We start from the raw sequence: 26426 nt of genomic DNA, 5'->3' as shown, positions 1-26426 counted from the left end.
ACAATTCAGAGGAATAACCCCTTAGATTCCACAGTGAGTATAACAAGCATGCTTTACGGCATATACAGACTGATTTTACTGTTGTGGGTTTAGTAACACTTTAAGGCTAGTTTTCCACTAGTGTGACTTTTCATGCGATTTGGGACTGAAAAGTCGCATGCCAAGTGGTACCTCATGGTTTCCAATGAGAACCGTTCATATCTGTGCGACTTCAAGACGCAGCCACTTCAAAGTAGTCCCTGCACTACTTGAGGTCTATAGACCTCAAGAATGCACAGGCATTGGTCAAGTTGTGGCAAAATCATATGACTTTGGGGAGGCAATAGTGGAAACATAGCCTAAGGCCTGGTTCTCACCTATTTCGTTTGCGTATTCCAGGTGCATTTTGCATTTTTCAATACATGTTTTTGATCCATTGAAGTCTATAGAACCAGAAACCAGAAAAAAGTCCCTGGCCCTTTCCATAAAATGCACAGATGTGAACGTGACGCGTAGGAAACCATGTTAAATGGATTGTAGTGCGTTTCTGCAAAACTGAAAACGCACTAAAAAAATGCATAGGTGTGAACCAGGCCTTAAAGGGTGGGGAGTGGTTGGGGATGCTAAAAATATGGCTCAACCTTTTTGTTTAATGCCCCCCCCCCCCCCCTTACTGGAAGCCTAAACAAGTCCGAAATGCAGCAAACCCAGACAAGTCACTGTTCCCGGATTTCCCCAATTTTTATATAAAGCTTCCCTTTGTGTTCAATTTAATCCCATCTGTGCGATGAAATCTCAGGGAAAACTGCAGCAAGGAATTCCAGATAAAACGAAATGAACGCTAATGCCGCGTACACACGATCAGACTATCCGGCGGACTTAGTCTGGCGGACAAACCGCCGTAAAGTCCGCCGGACTGTCTGAATGAGCGGACCTGCCCACACACGTGACTTTTCCGCCGGACTATCCGCCGTACTTTTGAAATGAACGGACTTGGCCACACACGGAGGAAAGTCCATTCATTTTGAGCGCGGCTCCAGGTATGAGGCATCGCTGGCCCGATAACCTGGTATGGACTTAAATGGGAAGCCCTACGCCAAAAAAACGGCATGGGGTCCCCCCCCAGGTCCATATCAGACCCTTATCCGAGCACGCAACCTGGCCAGTCAGGAAAGGGGGTGGGGACGAGCGAGCACCCCCCCCCTCCTGAGCCGTACCAGGCCACGTGCCCTCAACATGGGGGGGTGCTTTGGGCAAGGGGGGGTCGTGCGGCTCCCCCCCACCCCAAAGCACCCTGTCCCCATGCTGATGAGGACAAGGGCCTCTTCTCGACAAAACCCGGGCCCCCACCCTATGTGAATGAGTATGGGGTACAATGTACCCCTACCCATTCACCTGTGAAAAAAATGTAAAATACACAACACACAAGGGTTAAAAATAGTTTATTGCACAGCTCCGAGGGTCTTCTTCCGTCTTTGGGGATCTTCTGCTCTTTTGCTAGCTCTTTTACTATCGGAGGAGCCTGGCTTTCTTCTTCGTCACCGCCCTCTTCTTCCGACTTTGGGGGTCCTGTCCCCCTCTTTGGTTCTTCTTGCCAGGCCTCCGTGCCTTCTTCTAGCTCTTTTACAAGCGGTGGCCCAGTCTTCTATCGCCGCCTTCTGTTCTTCTCTTCTTCTCTTCTTGAGCTGTTGACTCGTCGCTGTCTCTGGCCACAATGACAGGCACGCGGCGTGCGGCGACTTTTATATAGGGGCATCACCGGGTAATGTCCCCGCCCATTTTGATGAAGAAATAGGGTGGGGGCTCACGGATTCTGATAAGCCCCCCGCCCGCAGACCCCGACAACCAGCGGCCAGGGTTGTCGGGAAGAGGCCCTTGTCCTCATCAACATGGGGACAAGGTGCTTTGGGGTGTGGGGGCCGCGCGGCCCCCCCTTCCCCAAAGCACCCCCATGTTGAGGGCACGTGGCCTGGCACGGCTCGTCCCCACACACTTTCCTGACCGGCCAGGTTGCGTGCTCGGATAAGGGTCTGATATGGACCGAAGGGGGGGACCCCCACACAGTTTTTTCAGCGTAGGGCTTCCCCTTTAAGCCCATACCAGGTGACAGGGCCAGCGATGCCTCATTCGCTGGTCCCGGCTACCTGGAGCTGGGCTCAAAATTAATGGACTTTTCTCCGTGCGGGAAAAGTCAGTTCATTTCAAAAGTATTGCGTACTAGCACACACACGGTCATATTGTCCGCCGGACTGCGAGTCCGACAGACATATTTTGGTACAAAACGACTTTCTTAGTCCACCGGACTTTTGAGTAAAAAAAATTGACTCGAGTCCTCCGGACTTTTCCACTGGATTGATTGATTGTGTACAGGGCATTACACCAATTCGAATGCCCGGTACACACAATGAGATTATTTGACGAATGATTGTCTTTATTTTTTATTTTTTTTGGCATGCTAATCTCAGATCGAATCTGATGAGTTTACTAAAGTCACAAAAATTTACGTACAACAGACTAACAAATTCGGAAGTGGTGTCATGTGTTTTGTAATGCCTTTGGATTGCATTTTCAAACGTCCGCTGTACTGATTAAACAAAAATCATATGATATGGCATCGTATGAAAGAAAAAAAATTGCATGTCAAATAATATCGGATGAACTGTCCTGATCGGCTCTACAAAGCTCTGTACTAATGATTAGTGATGGACGAACGTTTCGCCCGGCGGTCGTTTCGCGGCGAATTTCCGACTTTCGCCGTCCGCGGGTTCGAACGCCTTTTTCCGTCGTTCGCCCCGGCGGACTTACGTGTTTAATGTATACAAGAACTTTAACCTTTCGTGACACGTTTATCATGTGTTACAGGACAACCAATTGAGACATGACAGCTCATGGACACTTGGACATTCCCCCTAACCTATAAATACACCCGATCCGGTGGCCATTTTACATTCTTTCTTCTGTCACTGTAGGGAAAGGATCCTGTGTGGAGTAGGGACAGAGAAAACGCTAGCTATTTGGTACACAAAAGTTCTTTTCAGGACTGGTATAGGTGTTAGGTCAGCAGCCTGAGTTTCTTTTGTCAGTTTAGATAAAGGGACAGAGCGCTGTATGCTGCTATTTTAGGGACAGCTCAGCCAGATTAGTCTTTCTTCATCATCATCATCATCATCATCATTAGCTGTTACTATCAGGTCCACAAAAGAGCTGTTCCAGCTAATCGTTCCAGCCTACTCTTTTTTGCCAATTTGTATAGGGACAGGCAGGAAGCAGTGTGTCAGGCAGTGAGGATAATTTTAAAGACTTGCTGTTACTATTAGTTCCACAAAGGTTCTTTTCAGGACTGGTATCAGTGGTACGGTAATAGGCTTGTACACGTATAATATTCTTTCTTCCAAATATAGAAAGAATATTATACTTGACTGCTGCCCTTCTGCTGCAGTCTGCTAATCATTCACAACTCACTTGTTCCACAAAGCTCTTTATCAGGACTGGTAACTTGGTCTGTCTAGGGTGCTACGGTACATAGGCTTGGGTGCGGTACAGTCTGCTGTTCTGTAAGGACCGCTATCGGTCCACAATACATAGGGTTGCCGTGCACTACTGCTGACCGCTGCCCTATACTGCAGCAGTCCTTCAGCGGTATAGGGACTGACGCACAGTCTGCTAAACACTAATACACAACCTGCTTGGTCCACAAAAGTTCTTATAAGGACTGGTAACTTGGTATAGGGTGCTACGGTACATAGGCCTGAGTGCGTTACAGTCTGCTGTTCTGTAAGGACCGCTATCGGTCCACAATACATAGGGTTGACGTGCACTACTGCTGACCGCTGCCCTATACTGCAGCAGTCCTTCAGCGGTATAGGGACTGACGCACAGTCTGCTAAACACTAACACACAACCTGCTTGGTCCACAAAAGTTCTTATAAGGACTGGTAACTTGGTATAGGGTGCTACGGTACATAGGCCTGAGTGCAGTACAGTCTGCTGTTCTGTAAGGACTGCTATCGGTCCACAATACATAGGGTTGCCGTGCACTACTGCTGACCGCTGCCCTATACTGCAGCAGTCCTTCAGCGGTATAGGGACTGACGCACAGTCTGCTAAACACTAATACACAACCTGCTTGGTCCACAAAAGTTCTTATAAGGACTGGTAACTTGGTATAGGGTGCTACGGTACATAGGCCTGAGTGCAGTACAGTCTGCTGTTCTGTAAGGACCGCTATCGGTCCACAATACATAGGGTTGCCGTGCACTACTGCTGACCGCTGCCCTATACTGCAGCAGTCCTTCATTGGTATAGGGACTGACGTACAGTCTGCTAATCACTAACACACAACCTGCTTGGTCCACAAAAGTTCTTATAAGGACTGGTAACTTGGTATAGGGTGCTACGGTACATAGGCCTGAGTGCGTTACAGTCTGCTGTTCTGTAAGGACCGCTATCGGTCCACAATACATAGGGTTGCCGTGCACTACTGCTGACCGCTGCCCTATACTGCAGCAGTCCTTCAGCGGTATAGGGACTGACGCACAGTCTGCTAAACACTAACACACAACCTGCTTGGTCCACAAAAGTTTTTATAAGGACTGGTAACTTGGTATAGGGTGCTACGGTACATAGGCCTGAGTGCAGTACAGTCTGCTGTTCTGTAAGGACCGCTATCGGTCCACAATACATAGGGTTGCCGTGCACTACTGCTGACCGCTGCCCTATACTGCAGCAGTCCTTCATTGGTATAGGGACTGACGTACAGTCTGCTAATCACTAACACACAACCTGCTTGGTCCACAAAAGTTCTTATAAGGACTGGTAACTTGGTATAGGGTGCTACGGTACATAGGCCTGAGTGCGTTACAGTCTGCTGTTCTGTAAGGACCGCTATCGGTCCACAATACATAGGGTTGCCGTGCACTACTGCTGACCGCTGCCCTATACTGCAGCAGTCCTTCAGCGGTATAGGGACTGACGCACAGTCTGCTAAACACTAACACACAACCTGCTTGGTCCACAAAAGTTTTTATAAGGACTGGTAACTTGGTATAGGGTGCTACGGTACATAGGCCTGAGTGCAGTACAGTCTGCTGTTCTGTAAGGACCGCTATCGGTCCACAATACATAGGGTTGACGTGCACTACTGCTGACCGCTGCCCTATACTGCAGCAGTCCTTCAGCGGTATAGGGACTAAGAGTTTTGTCACAGGGTGATTTAAAAAATGACAGGCAGAGGAAGAGGCAGGCCCTTCCGCAGGGGTGGTAGGGGTAGGGCAGGAGCAACAGCCTTGAGCCAAAGTGGGAAGTTGCAGAAGGTGCGTTCAATTACTTTAAAGGACGCACCAGACTTGGTTGAGTGGCTCACTCAGCCTTATTCTTCTGCACCCTCCTCATCCTCTCGATCTGCACCCTCTTCTTCACTCTCTGCTATGTGCACCCCCAAAGACACTACCACCAACAACACCACCACCACCACATACCTTCCGCTTGAGTGCAAATGGGGGCCTTCATGCTCCAGTGTTTTAATAGGGACCCCCGTATAAAAAGCATGAGGGTCAAGGACCAGTACTGGGTGGCAACGTACTTAGATCCCCGGTACAAACACAAAATGGCGGAAATGTTACCGCCGTCGCAGAGGGCTGTCAGAATGCAGCACTTCCAGGCCTTGCTTCGAGAAATGCTGCATTCTGCTTTTGCGTGCGCTGGCAGAGGAGCAATTCCCACTCCCAGAGAAGGATTTGCGGGTACCAATCCAACAGCGCCTGCAAGAAGAGGCCGGTTTGAAGATGTGTTGGTGACTTCGGATATGAGGTCATTCTTTCAGCCGACCCATCGACAGGTGTCATCCGGATCCAGCATCAGGGAACGCCTAGACCGTCAGGTGTCCGACTACATTGGGTTAACGGCCGATGTGGACGCTCTGAGGAGTGATGAACCCCTAGACTACTGGGTGGGCAGGCTTGACCTCTGGCCAGAGCTTGCCCAATTTGCAATCGAACTGTTGGCTTGCCCCTCATCCAGTGTCCTGTCCGAAAGGACGTTCAGCGCAGCAGGGGGGATTGTGACCGATAAGCGTACTCGCCTAGCTCACGACAGTGTTAACTACCTCACATTTCTAAAAATGAATGAGGCATGGATCTCGGAGGAATTCAACACATGTGATCAGTAGACCATGTATATGTCTATAAACAATTTTTGGAATCAAGCACACAGACCTTCTTAATTCATTTGGCTCACTTCCCTGACCCAAAAAAGCACACCGTACTATATGCCCCTACCCTCCTCTTTGAAGAGGTTGAGCGGTGTCATATTTCTACTGGGGCTGCTTATTATGAGGGGTTCCCACCATCCCTGTGCTGTGCTGACTTCCTCCTGGGTGTTCTTATTATGAGGGGCTCCCACCATCCCTGTGCTGTGCTGACTTCCTCCTGGGGGTTCTTATTATGAGGGGATCACACCATCCCTGTGCTGTGCTGACTTCCTCCTGGGGCTGCTTACGGTGCTGCTGTCAGCGCTGTATGTCACGGAGCTGCTGTCAGCGCTGTATGTCACGGAGCTGCTGTCAGCGCTGTATGTCACGGAGCTGCTGTCAGCGCTGTATGTCACGGAGCTGCTGTCAGCGCTGTATGTCACGGAGCTGCTGTCAGCGCTGTATGTCACGGAGCTGCTGTCAGCGCTGTATGTCACGGAGCTGCTGTCAGCGCTGTATGTCACGGTGCTGCTGTCAGCGCTGTATGTCACGGAGCTGCTGTCAGCGCTGTATGTCATGGAGCTGCTGTCAGTGCTGTATGTCACGGAGCTGCTGTCAGCGCTGTATGTCACGGAGCTGCTGTCAGCGCTGTATGTCACGGAGCTGCTGTCAGCGCTGTATGTCACGGTGCTGCTGTCAGCGCTGTATGTCACGGAGCTGCTGTCAGCGCTGTATGTCACGGAGCTGCTGTCAGTGCTGTATGTCACGGAGCTGCTGTCAGCGCTGTATGTCACGGAGCTGCTGTCAGCGCTGTATGTCGCGGAGCTGCTGTCAGCGCTGTATGTCACGGTGCTGCTGTCAGCGCTGTATGTCACGGAGCTGCTGTCAGCGCTGTATGTCACGGAGCTGCTGTCAGCGCTGTATGTCACGGAGCTGCTGTCAGCGCTGTATGTCACGGAGCTGCTGTCAGCGCTGTATGTCACGGAGCTGCTGTCAGCGCTGTATGTCACGGTGCTGATGTCAGTGCTCTGTATTACGGTGCTGCTGTCAGTGCTCTGTATCTCCTGCACCCTCTTGTTTGCCTACCCTGGTCCCTGACCTTCCCTCTCCTCCATTGCCTTCATTAGCTCCATAGTCCTGAATTGTCAGAACAATTTCCCAAATAAAAAAAAAATGCTTGTAGTTATCGATCCCAAATTCACCTCATACATGTATTATGCTATTGTCCAGGTGGTGGGACTACGTGCTACCCCCTAATAATTACCCCGTGGCCGCAAATTCGACCTAAAGGTTTGCGAAATTCGCCTCCCATTGAAGTCAATGGAGCCCGCGGCGAACGGTCGTTTTCGCGAACGTTTGTGTCCGTTCGCGTTTCGCGTTCGCGAAACGTCCCGTCGGAAGTTCGTCCATCACTACTAATGATCAGATTATCGTACGATCGCTCCAAAATCTGTATTTTTCGGATGATTTTCTGATTGTGTGTACTGGGCATTAGGGTGGCCATACAAGTAACAATCTGAGCAATCCTTAAAAGAACCGTTTTGATTGAAAAAAAAAACTCATATTGTGCCATCGATCAATTTTGAGCAAAAACTAAATTATTCTGGATGGAAAATCCAATCGTAGCAAAGTACATTGATTGATACGATCGTTTAGTGTATCAATCATTGAGTGATCATTTTTATTTTCCGATTTGTATTTTTCTCTAACAGTAAAATTGATCGTCTGTAAAATCATTCAGTGTATGGTCACCCAAACCGTGGTTTTTAGCAGTAGGAGAAGCTTTCACACCTTTGTCACAATAGGTAGAAGAATAGGAGTGCAGCCCAGCCCCGGCTGTGTCTCCCAGGCATGATGTTTGCTTGTGAGGTTTCAGCACTTTCTATGGGAGAGTATTAGAGCTCAGGGCCCCTCCTCGCTCCATGACATCAGGGAGGACCTTTGCACTCCCACTCCTCTCCCTTCCCGACATGCACTGACAGTTGGCTGTCTGGATGAGGAGCAGGCTGCGGGAGAGCTCTACCTTGGAGTTAACCCCCCTCAGCGCCTTACAAAGGAGCATTTTGTTTTCCTGATTTGGGTGTTGCGGCCTCTGGAAGGGAGCAGAGCACTTCTATTACAAGAAAGGTACAGTGCTTGCTTACAGCCAAACATTGGTAGACTTTACAGGCTGAGGATTGGGAAAGGCTTTCATTGCTGAGAGCTCACTCCTCCGCCAGTACAAGAACGATCGGGGCTGGGGTACAATCTACCACTGATCGAAACTTTGAATTTTATTATATGTCCTTACAAACAGGAAATCTTCTTATAATTATTTTTCTACATTGTTCTAAACATTGCATTGCTGGAAATATCAAATATTGCTAAACACAGGAAATCTTGTTTTAATTATTTTTCTACATTGTTCTAAACATTGCATTGCTAGAAATATTAAATATTGTTAGAAACGGGAAAACTGGTTATAATTATTTTTATGCATCGCTAGAAACATGCAATATTATTAGAAACAGGAAACCTTATTATAATGTTTTTATTTTTCGTTGTTATAAACATTAAACACTATTATACATTGTATTGTTAGAAACATGACATTTTGTTTAAATGTTCATACATTGCTGGAAACGTGAATCTTTGTTAGAAAGAATGATGTCAGAACACAGACCAGGTGCTCCATGCAGTCAGCCCCGGTCTCTATTGTCTGAGTATAGCTCTATGTACTGTGGACTGACTCACTGCCTCTGCTGGAAGTCTGTTCCAAGTAGCAACTACACTTTCAGTAAAATAATATTTTGTTAGATTGGTTATGAACTTTCCTCCTGCTAGTTTGATGTCATGTTCCGTGTTCTTGATCTTTATTTTAAAATGTTAAAAATCCTGCCCTTCTGACCCTTATTCACATATGTAATGTATTTAAAGGTCTTATGTCGCCCCTTTTCCTTATAAATTGTTATAATCATTCAAACTTGTAGGCTTTTTAGTTGGTTGATAATGCTGAAAAGTATTTTTGTATATTGAAAAGGTACAGGTAGATTGACATATGATCCTCTCTGATTCCTGTAGTACAGGTGAATTCACATTGAATACTTTCTGATTCTATTAGTACAGGTGAAGTCACATTAGACCCTTTCTGATTCCCTTAGTACAGGTGAAGTCACATTGGACCCTTTCTGATTCCTTTAGTACGGTGGAAGTCACATTGGACCCTTTCTGATTCCTTTAGTACAGGTGAAGTCACATTGGACCCTTTCTGATTCCTTTAGTACAGGAGAAGTCACATTGGACCCTTTCTGATTCCTTTACTACAGGTGTAGTCACGTTGGACCCTTTCTGATTTCCTTAGTACAGGTGAAGTCACATTGGACCCTTTCTGATTCCTTTAGTACAGTGGAAGTCACATTGGACCCTTTCTGATTCCTTTAGTATGGTGGAAGTCACATTGGACCCTTTCTGATTCCTTTAGTACAGGTGAAGTCACATTGGACCCTTTCTGATTCCTTTAGTACAGGTGAAGTCACATTGGACCCTTTCTGATTCCTTTAGTACAGTGGAAGTCACATTGGACCCTTTCTGATTCCTTTAGTACAGTGGAAGTCACATTGGACCCTTTCTGATTCCTTTAGTATGGTGGAAGTCACATTGGACCCTTTCTGATTCCTTTAGTACAGGTGAAGTCACATTGGACCCTTTCTGATTCCTTTAGTACAGTGGAAGTCACATTGGACCCTTTCTGATTCCTTTAGTACAGTGGAAGTCACATTGGACCCTTTCTGATTCCTTTAGTACAGGTGAAGTCACATTGGACCCTTTCTGATTCCTTTAGTACAGGTGAAGTCACATTGGACCCTTTCTGATTCCTTTAGTACAGTGGAAGTCACATTGGACCCTTTCTGATTCCTTTAGTACAGTGGAAGTCACATTGGACCCTTTCTGATTCCTTTAGTACAGTGGAAGTCACATTGGACCCTTTCTGATTCCTTTAGTACAGGTGAAGTCACATTGGACCCTTTCTGATTCCTTTAGTACAGTGGAAGTCACATTGGACCCTTTCTGATTCCTTTAGTATGGTGGAAGTCACATTGGACCCTTTCTGATTCCTTTACTACAGGTGAAGTCACATTGGACCCTTTCTGATTCCTTTAGTACAGTGGAAGTCACATTGGACCCTTTCTGATTCCTTTAGTACAGTGGAAGTCACATTGGACCCTTTCTGATTCCTTTAGTACAGGTGAAGTCACATTGGACCCTTTCTGATTCCTTTAGTACAGTGGAAGTCACATTGGACCCTTTCTGATTCCTTTAGTACAGGTGAAGTCACATTGGACCCTTTCTGATTCCTTTAGTACAGGTGAAGTCACATTGGACCCTTTCTGATTCCTTTAGTACAGTGGAAGTCACATTGGACCCTTTCTGATTCCTTTAGTACAGTGGAAGTCACATTGGACCCTTTCTGATTCCTTTAGTACAGTGGAAGTCACATTGGACCCTTTCTGATTCCTTTAGTACAGGTGAAGTCACATTGGACCCTTTCTGATTCCTTTAGTACAGTGGAAGTCACATTGGACCCTTTCTGATTCCTTTAGTATGGTGGAAGTCACATTGGACCCTTTCTGATTCCTTTACTACAGGTGAAGTCACATGGGACCCTTTCTGATTCCTTTAGTACAGTGGAAGTCACATTGGACCCTTTCTGATTCCTTTAGTACAGTGGAAGTCACATTGGACCCTTTCTGATTCCTTTACTACAGGTGAAGTCACATTGGACCCTTTCTGATTCCTTTAGTACAGTGGAAGTCACATTGGACCCTTTCTGATTCCTTTAGTACAGTGGAAGTCACATTGGACCCTTTCTGATTCCTTTAGTACAGTGGAAGTCACATTGGACCCTTTCTGATTCCTTTAGTACAGGTGAAGTCACATTGGACCCTTTCTGATTCCTTTAGTACAGGTCAAAATCCAATGAGACTTGATGAACTCATTTAAACTTCCATGAGCATTCACATTCTAATATGCCTTCACGCAAGTACTGATGTGCTTTGGGGAGTAGCAGCGTGCATGTTCCACAACAGGAAGTTGGGGGAAGTGCTACACCAGGAGCAGAAGAGCATTTGAATATGGAGAAAAAAGGTTAAAAGCTGAGAATATATGAATTGGTGCAGTTATTGAACATAAGTTCTCTAGTAGCATTCTACATCTCTTTTAGAATAAAGGAAATATTTAAACAATATATTTTTTTTTTATCAGGATAACCGCCATTGGGTAAACATGACCACTTGAAGATATATAGGGGGCTATTTACCAAAGGCAAATCCTAATTGCAATGCAAGTGCACTTGGAAGTGCAGTTGCTGTAAATCTAAGGTGTAGATTTGAAATGAGGGGAAGCTCTGCTGATTTTATCATCCAATCATGTGCAAGCTAAAATGCTGTGTTTTATTTTCCTTGCATGCCTCCCTCGGATCTACAATGACTTTTTTTTTAAGTAAATAACCCCTATAGGGTCCATTTTTCATTTTGACACCATGACAAGTTGCTTAGCAAACTTCGGATGATTTTATTTTTTTCTGTGATCTGGTCAAATCCTTCCCAAAGTCTTAGTTACTGGTTGCTTTAGCTTTGAAATGCTGAGCTGTCATCTGGGTGAATTTATTGCCGAGATGTAAAGTACAGGTGAGTTGTGAGATCCGCCCTGTACTTTATAGTTCCAGGTCTAGTGACTTGACTAGTCATTGCAGACGACATTGTTTGTGCAAATGTTATTAACCCTTTCACTCAGTCCTTGCAGAACCTGCTGCTGTATTTCTGGATTAGGGACATTTAAAGTTTATGTATAGCCAAAACCAGTTTTTATAGTTTTGGGTAGAGTGTAGAAGGATTAAAACCCCTGTCAAGTTTGTATTGCCATCTGTATCTTTGTTTGGGAGATTTATCCCTCCCCCTGTGTGTCCCGGTGACTATTATCACCATAATAAATAAGGATTGACTTAGTAAAACTGGAGAGTGCAAAATCCGGTGCAGCTCTGCATAGAAACCAATCAGCTTCCAGGTTTTTTGTCAAAGCTTAATTTACAAGGTGAAGTCAGAAGCTGATTGGCTACCATGCACAGCGGCACCTGGGGGTAATTACCTTCACTTTGTGGAGACATCTTCTCACTTCCTGTTGAGTCTGTAGGATACAGTTCACCCCAATGGGACATAGAAACCGTAAAAATAATTTGGCAAGAGGTTGAACCCTTCCCACGCCATTTAAAACCAAACAAACAACCACTTTCACATAGGTGGTCCAATAAGATTCACCTGTCAGATTTCTAGGTGGAACTCATCAGTTGGTCAGTGGACAACCCAATGTAAATGGACACTAGATCATTTGCATCTGATTACCTCTAATTTTTTTTTCTGCTTTTGGACCTAAATTTGAAGGCCTGAGGTAATTGGTCTATTTACATCCAATTGCCCATAGATCTAATATGAGTCAAATGAACAGACATGGATATCAGAAAAGTGCCATCATTGGCGTTCTTATCCAATTCAGCAGTGGAGCTGTTCAGGAATCAACTGCTGATCAAAGTTAATGGGGCCCTAAACTTTATACTTGTGCATCCAGATGATGGAACAGTTGGAAGTGTAGACATCATTGCAGGCCTCATGGTCATATAGGAACCTCTATGTGGCATTTCATATCATTCCAATGGCTTGTAGCCCTTAATTTAGTTTGTTTCTATGTATTTTTACAGGAATTTCACATTGTCTCTGGTTTTCTAAGCAGAGTAGTTAGGGTTGTTTGTAGCCCCTATCACCAAGCAACCAGGCCCTGAGTAGTGCCCTAGGTCATAAATCAGGATAAGCCACTCTGAGATGTGAGCCTTAGTGAAGACTAAATGGGTGGAAATTAGAAGCAATAAGGAAGAGCATTCCAGATAAGATATATCTTAAGAGAACACCAAAGGTTAATCCTGTTGATCATTTTTTGTCCCTGTGCAGTGATATGAATGGGATAGATGCGTCAAGCGCTTGGGTGTTTTCATTTCATTGGTCAGAATTTGTCAGAACTTCTTTTGACCATTGAAATGAAAAATTAAACAAAAACGCTCAATTGCTAAAAGCGTCTGGGGTTACTGTGCATTTAAAGGCATTTACCTACATTTAGGTGCATCAGGTGTTTTTTAAGTGCAAAAGCTCCTCTCCTGAACACACAAATGGTGTTTTTTTTCTGTTTCTAAGATCCTGCAAATGCCTATAGTGTACATAGATACATAGGTTAATATGAAGGGCAGTTTAGAGGCAGACGCTAAGGCCCCATTCACACCTGAGCGTTTTGTAGCTTGAAGCCTGAAGCTCCAAAACGCTGGAGGGGAAAAAATCTATTATTCTCTATGGAGATGGTTCACATCGCCACTCCTAAATGCCTGAAGCCAGAAGCTCCAAAATGCCTGAAGCTCAAACAAGTTCTGCTTTTTACATTGGTGATCTTTTGACCTGTACAAAATTGCAGCAAAAATGCATCAAAATCATGGCAAAATCGCGAAACTTTCTGCCTGAAAACGCTACGCTCAGGTGTGAATGGGGCCTTAGAGGTAGCGTTTTTGAGCTCAAGCATGTATGAGGCCTTAGGGCAGTGATGGCGAACCTTGGCACCCCAGATGTTTTGGAACTACATTTCCCATGATGCTCTGGCACTCTGCAGTGCAGTGGAGCATCATGGGAAATGTAGTTCCAAAACATCTGGGGTGCCAAGGTTCGCCATCACTGCCTTAGGGCCATTGCACCAAACGCGTTGCCCAATGCAGTCCCAATATATAGACAAGGCAATTTGCTCTCTAGGTCCGGCTGTTTTAGTTCACACTGAAGTGCTGCATTAATGTGGGCTGAAAAGTATGACTGGCTAAATGTTACACAGCGTGGTTTGTTGCGACATGCTACATTGCATTGTAATGCACTGTGGTTCATACATTTGAATACATTGTTATTTTGTGACATTTCAGTAGAGTAAAAAAAAAGTTAACAGTGCAATGAGTTACAACAGCTAACCATACAGCCCCTTTATAGTGCACACTAATGAGCGCACGTTATTTGGCACGCCCGCTGGTGTGACTAGGCCCTAACTGTCAGTTTTTTGTCTTCTCTCTCTGAAGAAAGCTTGATAGGGCAGATTGAAAACTTTAACTGAGTTGCCGTTTGTTCCCCTTTTACACATAATTATAAACACCATGACTGTGCCTCCCAGCACAAGATAACTAAGGATAAAAGATCCCTTGTCTTTGTAAATCTGGTCATTCACATTACAATCTGCTTGTACAATTTCATTGTAATGTACTTGAGATTTACCAACAACTATGTGATCCAAGGGCCTACCTATACAATCTTCTCAATGTGTGTGTGTGTGTATGTGTGTGTGTATGTGTGTGTGTGTGTGTGTGTGTGTGTTTGTGTATATATATATATATATATATATATATATATATATATATATATATATATATAATTACAGGCTCTTGTACTTGTTAACGTTTGCTGGTTGGTGAGCCACACATGACTACATGACATTCTCTCTCTAGCCATTTCAGCCCTGAAAGATTTCACCCCTTCCCATCACTTTTTGCGATTCAGCACTGCGTTGCTTTAACTGACGTTGCACCCAAACAAAATTGATGTTTTTTTCCCCCCACAAATAGAGCTTTCTTTTGGTGGTATTTGACCGACTCTGCGGTTTTTATTTTTTGTGCTATAAACAAAAAATTATTTTTACATTTTGCTATAATAAATATCCCCCAAAAATATAGAAAATAACTATTTATTTTTTTCCCTCAGTTTAGGCCAATGTGTATTCTTCTACATATTCTTGGTAAAAAAAAATCGCAATAAGCACATATTGAAAATTGCAAAAGTTATAGCACCTACAAAATAGGGGATAGTTCTATGGCATTTTTATTATTATTATTTTTTTTTTATTAGTAATGGCAATTGACACTATTTTGGGACCAATGTCATTTATACAGCGATCAGTGCTGTAAAAATGCACTGATTACTGTGTAAATGACACTGGCAGGGAAAGGGTTAAACACTAGGGGCGATCAAGGGGTTAAGTGTGTCCTAGGGAGTGATTCTAAATGTGGGGGCTTCAAGACATCGGTGGACATCGAGTCCCCGGGTCCCGTGGGCACGGTCATGCTGTACGCGGCAGCTAGCCCCGCCAATTAAAGGGGACGTATAGGTATACCCTTTTGACCACCGCTGCCATTGTGCCGATGTATATTGGCGTGCAGCAGTCGGCAAGTGGCTAGCAATGTCTACTACAGTGATTTGCAGCTTCCAGGGGCATTGGTCAGGTATGGTACATAGTGTACATTGTTACATTGGTGCAAGCTGGATCAATGTAGCTATGTATAAAATATCCATGCCTGAAATTCATCTTTAAAGAAAGGGGTCAGACTTGACAGAATTGCCACAAATACAAACCATTCTACTTATTCATTGTTTAATGACTGATACTGAGCCCCTTATAGTAGTATGGTTGCTTATTAATCATATTGTAGTAGTAATAATAACTCATGTAAAAAATATTTTCTTCAGGTCCTTTGTCCAGTTTCTTGAAGAAAGAGAATTTTTTTAGCCATTCATAATTAACTTCGTAATACTACTAGCCAAGCCACAAAGGTGGGCTAGGAGACCCACAAGGGCAGAAGAAGAGTTTACCGTTGATCTATAAGAAAGGCTTGCGTCCATGTGAGGGGTACATCCCTTGTTTTTTAATAGCTATGGGTATTGCTCCAAACAGAATTATGCTATGGTCATGAAGTATCAACTGCCTAGTCTTTTGCCATGGCTACAATATACAGCATGACTACCCAAGCTGTAGTTAGGCTAGTATGTCTACACTGACTGATCATCCTAGAGGTCTGGAAGCAGACTGTCTACAACTGTTTTGTTAATCTTAAGGACTCTAATAATTAAACCCTATAGCTTAAAACTAAACTCCAGGCTAATAATAAAAAAACACCAATAAATGCAATTACCGTATTTATCGGCGTATAACACGCACATTCATTTTAAGAGGGAAGTTTCAGGAAAAAATAAAATTTTAAATAAGGAACTTTGAAGCAAAATTAGCATCAGTGCCCATCTACAGCCCCACCATTGCCATCTATGCAGCCTGATCGATGTCCATCTGCAGCCTCATCATTGCCATCAATGCAGCCTGATCGATGCCCATCTGCAGCCTCACCATTGCCATCAATGCAGCCTGATCGATGCCCATCTGCAGCCTCACCATTGCCATCGATGCAGCCTGATCGATGCCCATCTGCAGCCTCACCATTGCCATCAATGCAGCCTGATCGATGCCCATCTGCAGCCTCACCATTGTCATCAATGCAGCCTGATTGATGCCCATCTGCAGCCTATAGGAGACAGGGAGGGGGGCGGGACGAGCGCCAACAGATTCCATACAGTGAGAATCTCCTATGATAGACAGAACAGTGGTCCAATGGCGGCCCAGGAGACGGGACTTCCTATTACAGAGGCCGCCAAGTAAACGGGAGATTCTCACTGTATGTAATCTGACAGCGCTCGTCCCGTCCCCCTCCTTGTCCCCTCCGAGGCAGCTAAAATTGAAGTATCAGCGTATAACACACACACACTATTTGCACCCGAAGTTGCGTGTTATACGCCAATAAGTACAGTATGTGTTTATTACAAAAGCAATAAAATGTATTTTAAATGCAGCTATCATAAGTGCCTTATTTTGACTTGGCCTCCAGTAATCCCCCATACAGCAGCAGTCTGTCTTGGAGAGGAAAGGCAGCATTTCTGGCCAATCAGGTGTGCTGAATTCACATGTGAGATATATAGATTTCTCAATGATGACAATACTGATTCCGTTTTTTACTGTTTTATCTCTTATATGAGAAAGTACATGTAGTACTTTGTCCCATGTTTCTATGATTTCAATCACTAGTTATTAGGTCTGACTTTACCCCCTCCCCGCTTTCCACCACGACTGATCTCACAATAGCTATGAAGGAGACGGCTGATTCATAGCTGCAGCTTGTCTCGGCTGTGAGAGCTTAAGCCTGCTACACACTATGTTTTTTTTGGGTTAAATGAAAAAAAAAAACGGACAGCTTTGGTCAGAGCCGCTGTAGTCGCTATGCAAAGTAAATACAGTGATCTCCTCCGCTGAAGTGTTATGTTCCGACAGGGGGACACCCCCCCCCAGAACACTCTGATCAGCGCTCTCCGCCATTGGTTTTCCAGCATTCTCATCTGACAGAAGCCGGACAAACTTCTGTCTGTCCGATATATACACGGGCCAAATTTCAGACTTTTTTTTTTTTTTTAACCAGTAAATGTCTGCCGACATTGGCCTGTGTGTACCCGTCTTTACTGGGAGAAGCACTGGTGAGAAGAATGCAAAGGGAGGGGAACTTGTCAACCTCTGCATTCCTTTTGCCATTGTCTTGGGAAAGTGCTTACAGCCACAGCTGAGACAAGCTACACTCTTTTGGCACTTTATTTATTTTGGGATTTTTGGGGGAGAGGCTTCCTAGTTTTGACAGGTACCTGCTCCCACTTCCACCCAGATCACCTAGGGCAGAGGTTGGCAACCTGCAGGCCGCACCCGGCCCGCTATTGCTAAATGTCCGGCCCATCAGTGGCCATGATGAATTCTCGGGCACACGGCCCATGGACATTTTCGCTGCTCTCCTCTTCATTGGACAGCGGCCGGTATTACAGACTGGATGGAGACGGGAACTGCTTGAGTTAACTTTTCACAATAAACAGTAGGTGATTGGTTGCTGGGTGAACCTAGCAACCAATCACCAGCTTGTTAATGTGAAAAGTTAACTTAAGCAGTCCCCACCCTGTGATACCGGCCAATCTCTGCTCTGCTTTACACCTGTGTAAGGTAGAAGAATCCTACCTACACAGTGTGTGTTTGTGCCCATGTGTGGGGTGTGGTGCAGGGGGGCAGAGGACACTATGGGGGTACAGAGGACACTACAGTGGGGGGTGTGGGGGACAGAGGTCACTTCTTTGGGGGGCACAGGAAACTGCTATGGGGGGAGCGGGCAGAGGACACTATAGAAGTGATGTGAACTGATCCTTTACAGATCATTTTGAACCCCAATTTCAAAAAAGTTGTGAAACTGTGTAAAATCCACATAAAAACAATGCAATGATTTGCAAATCTCATAAACTCATAGTTTATTTACAATAGAAAAGATGAAATGTTTAAACTGAAAAATGTACAATGTTAAAAAAAAAAATGAAGGTCATTTTGAATTTGATGGTAGTAACACATCTCAAAAAAGTTAGGACAGGGCAACAAAAAGCTGACAAAATGGTACTAACAATGAAGAGCAACTATTTAGGTTAACTGGCAACAGGTCAGTAACATGATTTGGGTATAAAAATGGCATCTTAGAGAGTCAAAGTGTCCCAGAAGTGAAATGGGAAGAGGTTCACCAATCTGTGAAAAGCTGTTTCTAAAACTTGTCGATATTTTCAGAATAATGTTCCTCAACATAAAATTGCAAAGACTTTAAATATATCATCATCTACAGTACATAATATCATCAAAAGGTTCTAAGAATCTGAAGAAATCTCTGTGTGCAAGGGACAATGAGAGAATTGCAATACTGGATGCCCGCAAACTTTGAGCCCTCAAACAACACTGCATTAAAAGACATGATCACTGCATGGACTCAGAAATACTTCCAAAAGTCACTGTCTGTGAATATAGTTTACCATGCCTTCCAAAAATGCAAGTTAAAGCTCTGCCATGGAAAGAAGAGGCCATATCTGAACATGATCCAGAAATGCCATCAGCGTCTCTGGGCCCACGCTCAATTAAAATGGTCTGTTGCAAAGTGGAAAATTGTTCTGTGGTCAGAGGATTCGAAATTTAACATTCTTGTTGGCAACCATGTCTTCTGGACTAAAGAAGAGACCTCTGACGATGGCCCATAGGCCAAAATGCATCAGGTGATGTTCTGAGGACGCAAGCACGCTATTTCCATGGTTCCAATGAACTTTTGTGTTTCCATGTGCATTTTACAACACTCGCTTTTACAAGTTAGCCTGTGAGTATTCTGCAATAAATATTCTTTTAGGCAATCTTGTGCGGGCTTCACTATGCACATCTTTATTTCCTTTATGGGGTGCACTCCTCCCATTTGATTGTGACCTGGGATTGGTGCATATGTCCGGATAGCAAAAACCATAGTGGATATCTAGCCTGGAAACTACACTGGGGATTACACTGTTTTGGAGTGGTTAATGCAGACTTATGGAGACACTCAATGTGTTATATAATCAAACATCTATAATCTGTGGCCTTCTGGTAAAAAGATTAGATGTGAGCATGGTAGTGTATAGACTTTGAAGCTGGTATGAGGATCTTGCTTCTTTCATTCACTAATCTTTTGAATCTGATCTACTTCCTATATTCAGCGCTGCATATTGACTCATTATTATTTACACATTGCAATCAAACATTGTTTATGCTTGCTACTTTATATTTGTCTGCTTCATGTGTGTTGGTTAATAATTGAAGCGCGGCTATTGCCATATATTTTTAAAGAAGAGAGGGACCTTCCAGCTTTTCAGTGATCAGTTCAAAAGCCTGCATCGCTGATGGTATGGGGGGGGGGGGGGGGGGGGCGGTGTATTAGGAAGAATGAAATCTGGAAAGGCTAATCCACATACTGCATCTATGACAACAGCATGGCTTTGTAGTAGAAGAGTCTGGTGCTTAACTAGCCTGCATGCAGTCCAGACCTTTCACCAATTGCAAATATTTGATGCATCCTGAAACTAAAAATATGACAAAGAAGACCCAGGACTGTAGAATCCTATATCAGGCAAGAATGGGACAACTTTCCTTTACCAAAACTTCAGCAGCTGGTCTCCCCAGCTGTTTTGCAGAGTGTTAAAAAGAGGGGATGCTACACCATGATAAGCATGGCCATGTCCCTACTTTTTTGAGATCTGTTGCTGCCATCAATTTCAAAATGACCTTATTTTGAAATTGATGGCAGGAACACATGGTACATTTTCTCAGTTTAAACATTCTGTTATGTCGATTTTACACATAGTCCCTACTTTTTTGGAATTTGGGTTGTACATTAATATTAAAATATTATTGTATAATGTTTAAAATATACAAATGACTTTATATAAAATAGATATGATTTCATAGCTTTGGTATACACAAGAGCTTGGTGTTTGTCATTCCTGGCACGCCCGTGCATTGGTACCTTTAGGGTAGGTTTATCTAGAACTAGGACTGAAGCGTCAGTGCTGACAGACACTGTAGCGTTCATTTAGAATGTTCTTGAAGTTGGCTGTTGGGAGTGTTCAGCAGGTATTTTGAACATGTGTCATTTGCCCTATTTCGATGCTGGTGTGTAGGGGTTCTTATTGTGCCTCAGCAAAAATATGCCTGTGGGTGTGTAAAGCCACCAACATATAGTAAATAACACATTCCATTTTAATGGACCTGCCCTGCTGACTGTTGTTTGGAAACTATTTTAGTGCTAAGGGATTGTTGTTCTAAAATAATTAGGTGGGCCGGGATTATGTGTTACATCCAAGACCATTCTGTATTGTGTGCAAACAATGAACTCGCCATGAACCTTCACTAGAGGGATGCCAGTTGCTGGAAATACGAATCCACACTATATGTGTTGTACCTATTCAGCTTCCATGTCTTCCCAGTATTTTTACTCTTTATAGATGGAGAGATGCCATGATATCGATACAGTACAGGTTGCTTGGAGATTTTTTTCAGTATGCTGGAAGATCAATGGGTTCATTCCAATACTAAGGCCCCATGTTCCCGCTGCAGCAAGAATCCAATGGATTGTGGCCACCCAGCCCGTACAAAGCAATGATGGGATGACAGCAGCCACAGTGTTTGGATGTAATTAAAGAGGAGCTCCAGGCTCCCCCCCCTCCCAAAAAAATACTGTAACTGCTGACTTTTAATATTAGGGCACTTATCTGTCCATGTCCTCACCCAAGCCGATTATTTTTCGTTGGTGCCTCCATCTTGACTAAGGGAAAACGGCAATTAAGCCTTGCGGCTTCACAGCCGGTTTCCCACTGTGCATGCCCAAAATGCGCTGCACTTTGTGAATGGGCCGCAGTCTTCTGGAACCTGTCATGTGTCCAAGAAGGCTGCGGGGAAGGAGGGAGAGTGGCTAACTGTCAAAACCAGGCACCCGCTACCCCCTTCCCTCCAAAAGGTGGCAAATATGGCAGCAGAGAGGAGGAGGCAGAGCTTCCCCTTTTGGGTGGCGCTTTGCTTTAACACAGCTAGCAATTGTCTGTGATTAGGGACAGATATGCAGATATTCGTTGGCTGTGTAATAGCGTTTGAACACTGGCGGACAGCTATGGCCGCTGTCAGCCTGTCCTTGCTTTATACAGGCTCAGTGATCGCAGCTGTCTGCAACCACCTGTACATCCAACCACATAAATCTGCTGGAATTTCGCCGCAGTTAGAAAGCTTTTGCCGTGTGAATGAGGCCCTACGCTCACATGAGAGTGTAGCCTATGTGTTTAGATTAAATGCAGCAGAAATTATCTACAAAACAATGTTTTTCTGTGTTAAGCTATATTTGCCTTTACATGCATTTGGCAGTGTGATTGGCACAGTAGCACTGCAAGTTTGCACCCCCCAAGAGATGTGGGGCATATGCCCTGGGTGTCTGGCAGTAGCGGTGCCACTGGTGTACTCGTTAATTAAGAGGCTCATGGAATTGAGGGATCATGGGATCAAGAAATTCACCCTGGCCCATCCTGGTGCGTTAATGTACCCACATTATGCCGCCTGTTATTGTGTATTGAAGAAGCCAATTCATATGAATGAGCTGGTAATGTACCAAAAAAGGACCAGAAATCGGACACGCGCTATTTTTTCTAATACCGCACACCACAACGGTAGTGCTTTACTGTGCGCCTGAGGTGCTGCGACACTGTGAATGGGCACCTTTAAGTTATGTGTAAGTAATGATGCAGATAAACTGCCGCTGTTTCTGAGGCTGCATGTTTTAAAGAACTGGCCTAACCTCCATCATTATGGGTTAGTGTGTCAGATGAATGATTGCTGTTTTCTTTGTACAAGTTTGGGCTGGAGGGTTTTTTATAATTACATGCAGGACAATGTTACTGTTTGTAATTTGTTATGCTTAAAATCCGTGAACACACTTCCAGGCATACCGGACCAGATGGGAAACAGAGTGTGCAGTGTATTCATCATGTGACATTGCTCCCCTCTTGTCACTGCTGGGGGGGTCTGCCCCAACACAGTGTGTGTACACAGACGGCTTTTACATCCATTTTTCAGCCTCTTCATACTTTAACAAAAAAAAAAAAAATAGTTTATTAGGACAAATATTAGCATTACATTTCCTGGTTATGAACTGCAGCATTTTGCTGTTTGGGGCAGGCTTTGCGGCTTTGTATTGCATTACTGCGCAAGCACTCCGCGCACTAAAGGAGCACCCCTGTGTTGTAGCACACTGCTGTGCATTGACATGTGATGCTTCTGGAACAATAACGCAGGTTCATTTCCTGGTCCGTTGTGCGTTGACAGCCCGTTCAAAAAACGAGGAGGTTAACAAACTGGACTGAATAAATGTTTTTTTATCTTGTATTTTTTTTTTTACATTTTGCATAGGCCCATAGGCAGGCTCAATACAAAGGCACATAAAGAACAAGTGTTTTCTATGTGCCCTGTTCACACTATAATGCTGCGTTGAGATGCAGTGCAACATGCTGTAGTGCGTAGACTTGAACGAAGTGTCTTTTTGTGCAACACTGTACTAATGACATTGGCTGTAAAGAGGTTAACATCTAGGGTCAATTAAAGGGTTACCCATGTGCCTAAAATGTGTAATGTGTGCAGATTTCTAAAATAAACAGCCACATCTCTGCTCTGTGTACAGAGCCCTGTGTTATTAAAAACAGGGCTCTGTACTGTTATGCTGTAGCAAATGACACCACAGATGGGGCAGTATGTGCCCCCTACCCGGAAATAGCAGATCACGTACGTGTATGTGATCTGGCAAAGCGGGACTGCCCTGCCGCAGTAGAAGTGATGGGCAGTCCAGAACTGGTTAACCACCTTAAGACCGCCCACCGTACATATACTGCAGCAGGATGGCTCTATTGCGCGAAACGACCTACCTGTACATTGTTTCATACAATAGATACTGTGGGTGTACGCATGGTCACTGCGAAGTGAGGAGGAATGGGCATTGTTAAATGCAAGGTGGATCCCCATTCTGACAGGGGACAACATGGAGATCTGCTGTTCCTAGTGATCAGAAACAATGATCTCTGTGCTGTCCCAGTGAGACCAGCCCCCACAGTTAGAACACAGTTAACCCCTTGATCGCCCCCTAGTGTTAACCCCTGTTTTCTTTTATACATTGATCAGTGCATTTTTTAGCACTGATCACTGTAATAATGTCACTGGTCCCCAAAAAGTGTCACTTGTGGTCAGATTTGTCAGCCACAATGTCGCAATCCCACTAAAAATCGCAGCTCGACGCAATTAGCAGTAAAAAAGTCCATAAATCTATCCCCTACTTTGTAGACACTATAACTTTTGAAAAAACCAATCAATATACAATTATTGCATTATTTTTTTTTTTTTACCAAAAATATGTAGCGGAATACATATTGACCTAAACTGATGGATACATTTATTTTTTCATAGTTTATTTTTGGATATGGTATAGCAGAAATTTAAAATATTGTTTTATTTTTTTCAAAATTGTCAGTTTTTTTTTTCTTTTTTATATAGCGCAAAAAATAGAAACCACAGAGGTGATCAAATACCACCAAAACAAATCTCTATTTGTGGGGAAAAAAAGGACATCAATTTTGTTTGGGTACAACGTCGCACAACTGCGCAATTGTCAGTTAAAGCGACGCAGTGCCATATTGAAAAAAATGGCCTGGTCATTAAGGGGGAAAATCTTTCCAGGGCTGAAGTGGTTAAGGTGCATCTAAAAGCAAAACCCTTTTTTTTTAGTTTTGGATACAGTGAGGGGAATGTTAGACCCTCTTTCAGGTTTTTATTGCAGGCTGTGTCCCAATTAGTGAGATTAACTTCCCCATTTGTTAGAGAACATTGTCGCTGAGAAAGAAAGTGACGGTAAATCCAAAACTTGGTTGTCCCCAAAACAAGAGGGTAATTCTTCTGATGGGGACACCCATTTCAAGGACATCTGTGGAATTCCTCCTACTTTCTGTTCTATCTCTGGGACAGGAATTGAGGGGAATTTTTTGTATTTCTTTATATTGTTGTGCTTCAATTGCATTTGACTCTCCCCTATTCCATCTAGAACTATATACACACCTTTTGTGCATTAGTCACAGTATCATCCTGCATTACTTAATGCTTGTATTGCAAAGTGTAAGTGAATATACCTGACTCTGAAGACTAAATTACTTGAATGATGACACTTTGTGCTTTAGGGCAGACTTTTAGTACTAACAATTTTTTCCAAAAGTTCAGATACATATTGTGCGTACACCCAAGCACATACTCACCATGCCTCTTGGGTTCAAATCATTGAAGGCCTGAAGGGTGAGTCTGCTGTCCACCTGACAGTTGAATCTCAGTTTTGGATGGATGGTGGGATGTTTCACATGCAGTCATTTTTAACATTTAGTGGGGTCTAGTGGCGAGGTTTCACCTCCTGGGTTTTTGGCTTAGCTCATCTATAGGCTGAGCCACATAGCTGCGGTGTTCCCCATTTAACAGAATGGAGAGTGCAACACTGAAAATGAAGCATGCATTGACACAATAAATGGGCCCTTACATTTTGTATTGTTTAGAGCAGCCATTTGTAACTGGGGTTTCTTCAGAAGTTGTTGGAGGTTCCTTGACCTGTGGCTGATTGACCTCCTATCTGATTATGCCAGCATAGTGCTTGATCTAATGTTCCTTTTAGCTGTCTGTAAGGCTACATCAGCCCTTTTTAACCCGGGTACCTTCAGGTTTCTTCCAAGGGGCCTTGGCAAAGTGCCTAAAAATTGCCCAACAACTCTATATAAGCCACCGAGTGGATCAAGCCTGCTTTTTAGTTACGCAAAGCCACAGGTTTTCATTGTGCACCATTACAACCTTGTGTATTACAACCTAATGATGTCATCAGCTGAAAATAAGGGTGTCCTACACCTACACAGCATCCTTGTTTGCCTCTCTCCATCAGCACAGGGGTGACATTAACTGAACAAGTAATGCTGCGTACACACGACCAGAATTTTCTACAGATTTGGTCCGGCGGACTGGAATTCGTCAGACAATTCGATCGTGTGTGGGCTCCAGCGGATTTTTTCTTCCCAAAAGTCCGGCAGACCGAGAAATAAAACTTGCTTCAAATCTTTATGACGTACTCGAGTCCGGTCGAAAAATCTGGTCGTCTGTGTGCTAGTCCAACGGACTAAAACCGATGCTAGGGCAGCTATTAGCTACTGGCTATGCACTTTCTTATTCTATGTCACTACGTTCGAATCTGTCAGACTTTTGGAGTGATCGTGTGTGGCCAAGTCCGTTCGTTTGAAAGTCCGGCAGACCTCGGCTTGCAAAGTCCGTAGGATTGTCCGCCAGACAAAGTCTGTCAAAGTCCGGTCGTGCGTACGCGGCATAAGAGAAAGTGATTGAGAAGAGAAACATTGGAATACCAGTCGATACCAGCGTGCAAAGGTGTATTTGGAAAAAAATTACCGGTAACTTTGGGTGTCCTATATGTGAGGTGGATGTTGCTGCGTTATGTAAAACTAGTAGTTTAGTTTTTTACATTTTAGAATGGGGTGCAGAATTTTAAAGAAGCTGATCCCCTTGACAACATCTGGTTAGATGAAATGTACGTTGAGGCCAAGCTTGTGCTGACATCACCCACACTTTGCTGAAGCCGACACCAGCGGCATTTTTATTGTTTAATGTGATAACAAGAGGATGCTTTGTAAGTTGTTTTTTGCCTGATACTTAATAAATATTTGATGTTGCTACACCATTGGAGACTTATGTTTTCTTGGCGGGCATAACCGCGGAGTAAGAGAGGGAGATTACTGTGGAGTTGTCACTGGAGGTGCCATATGTGTTCCTGTGTCAGAGGATTGATGGTTGAAGATCCATGTAGCTTCATGCCATACCAGACATCCTATAATTTGGGGTCTGGTAATCTGGTAAGAGGCTGTGTGTGTTGAGGTGGTGGGCTAACCGATCACACTGCATTGTTTTA

General features: G+C 44.1%; 1 protein-coding gene across 7 annotated transcripts in view; it reads left to right on the top strand.

The window, feature by feature from the left end:
- The window catches only part of LOC143934056 (myosin-10-like), a 297595-nt gene that overhangs the window by 104798 nt on the left and 166371 nt on the right, over positions 1 to 26426 (top strand). For 6 of the 7 annotated variants that reach the window (XM_077457329.1, XM_077457326.1, XM_077457331.1 and 3 more), the window contains exon 1: positions 8128 to 8293. The exons of the other annotated variant lie outside the window; for it this stretch is intronic. The gene's annotated coding sequence lies outside the window, so the exon portion shown is untranslated. Of the gene's footprint in view, positions 1 to 8127; positions 8294 to 26426 lie in introns of those variants that run through there. 7 annotated transcript variants of the gene reach the window in all.

This window comes from Lithobates pipiens, unplaced genomic scaffold (assembly GCF_037356315.1).
Source record: "Lithobates pipiens isolate NorthernLeopardFrog02 unplaced genomic scaffold, aLitPip1_a1.2 Scaffold_27, whole genome shotgun sequence".
In the NCBI taxonomy this organism is placed as follows: domain Eukaryota; kingdom Metazoa; phylum Chordata; class Amphibia; order Anura; family Ranidae; genus Lithobates; species Lithobates pipiens.
The sequence above is the reverse complement of the archived record's forward strand: the minus strand, read 5'-3'. Positions and strand labels throughout refer to the sequence as shown.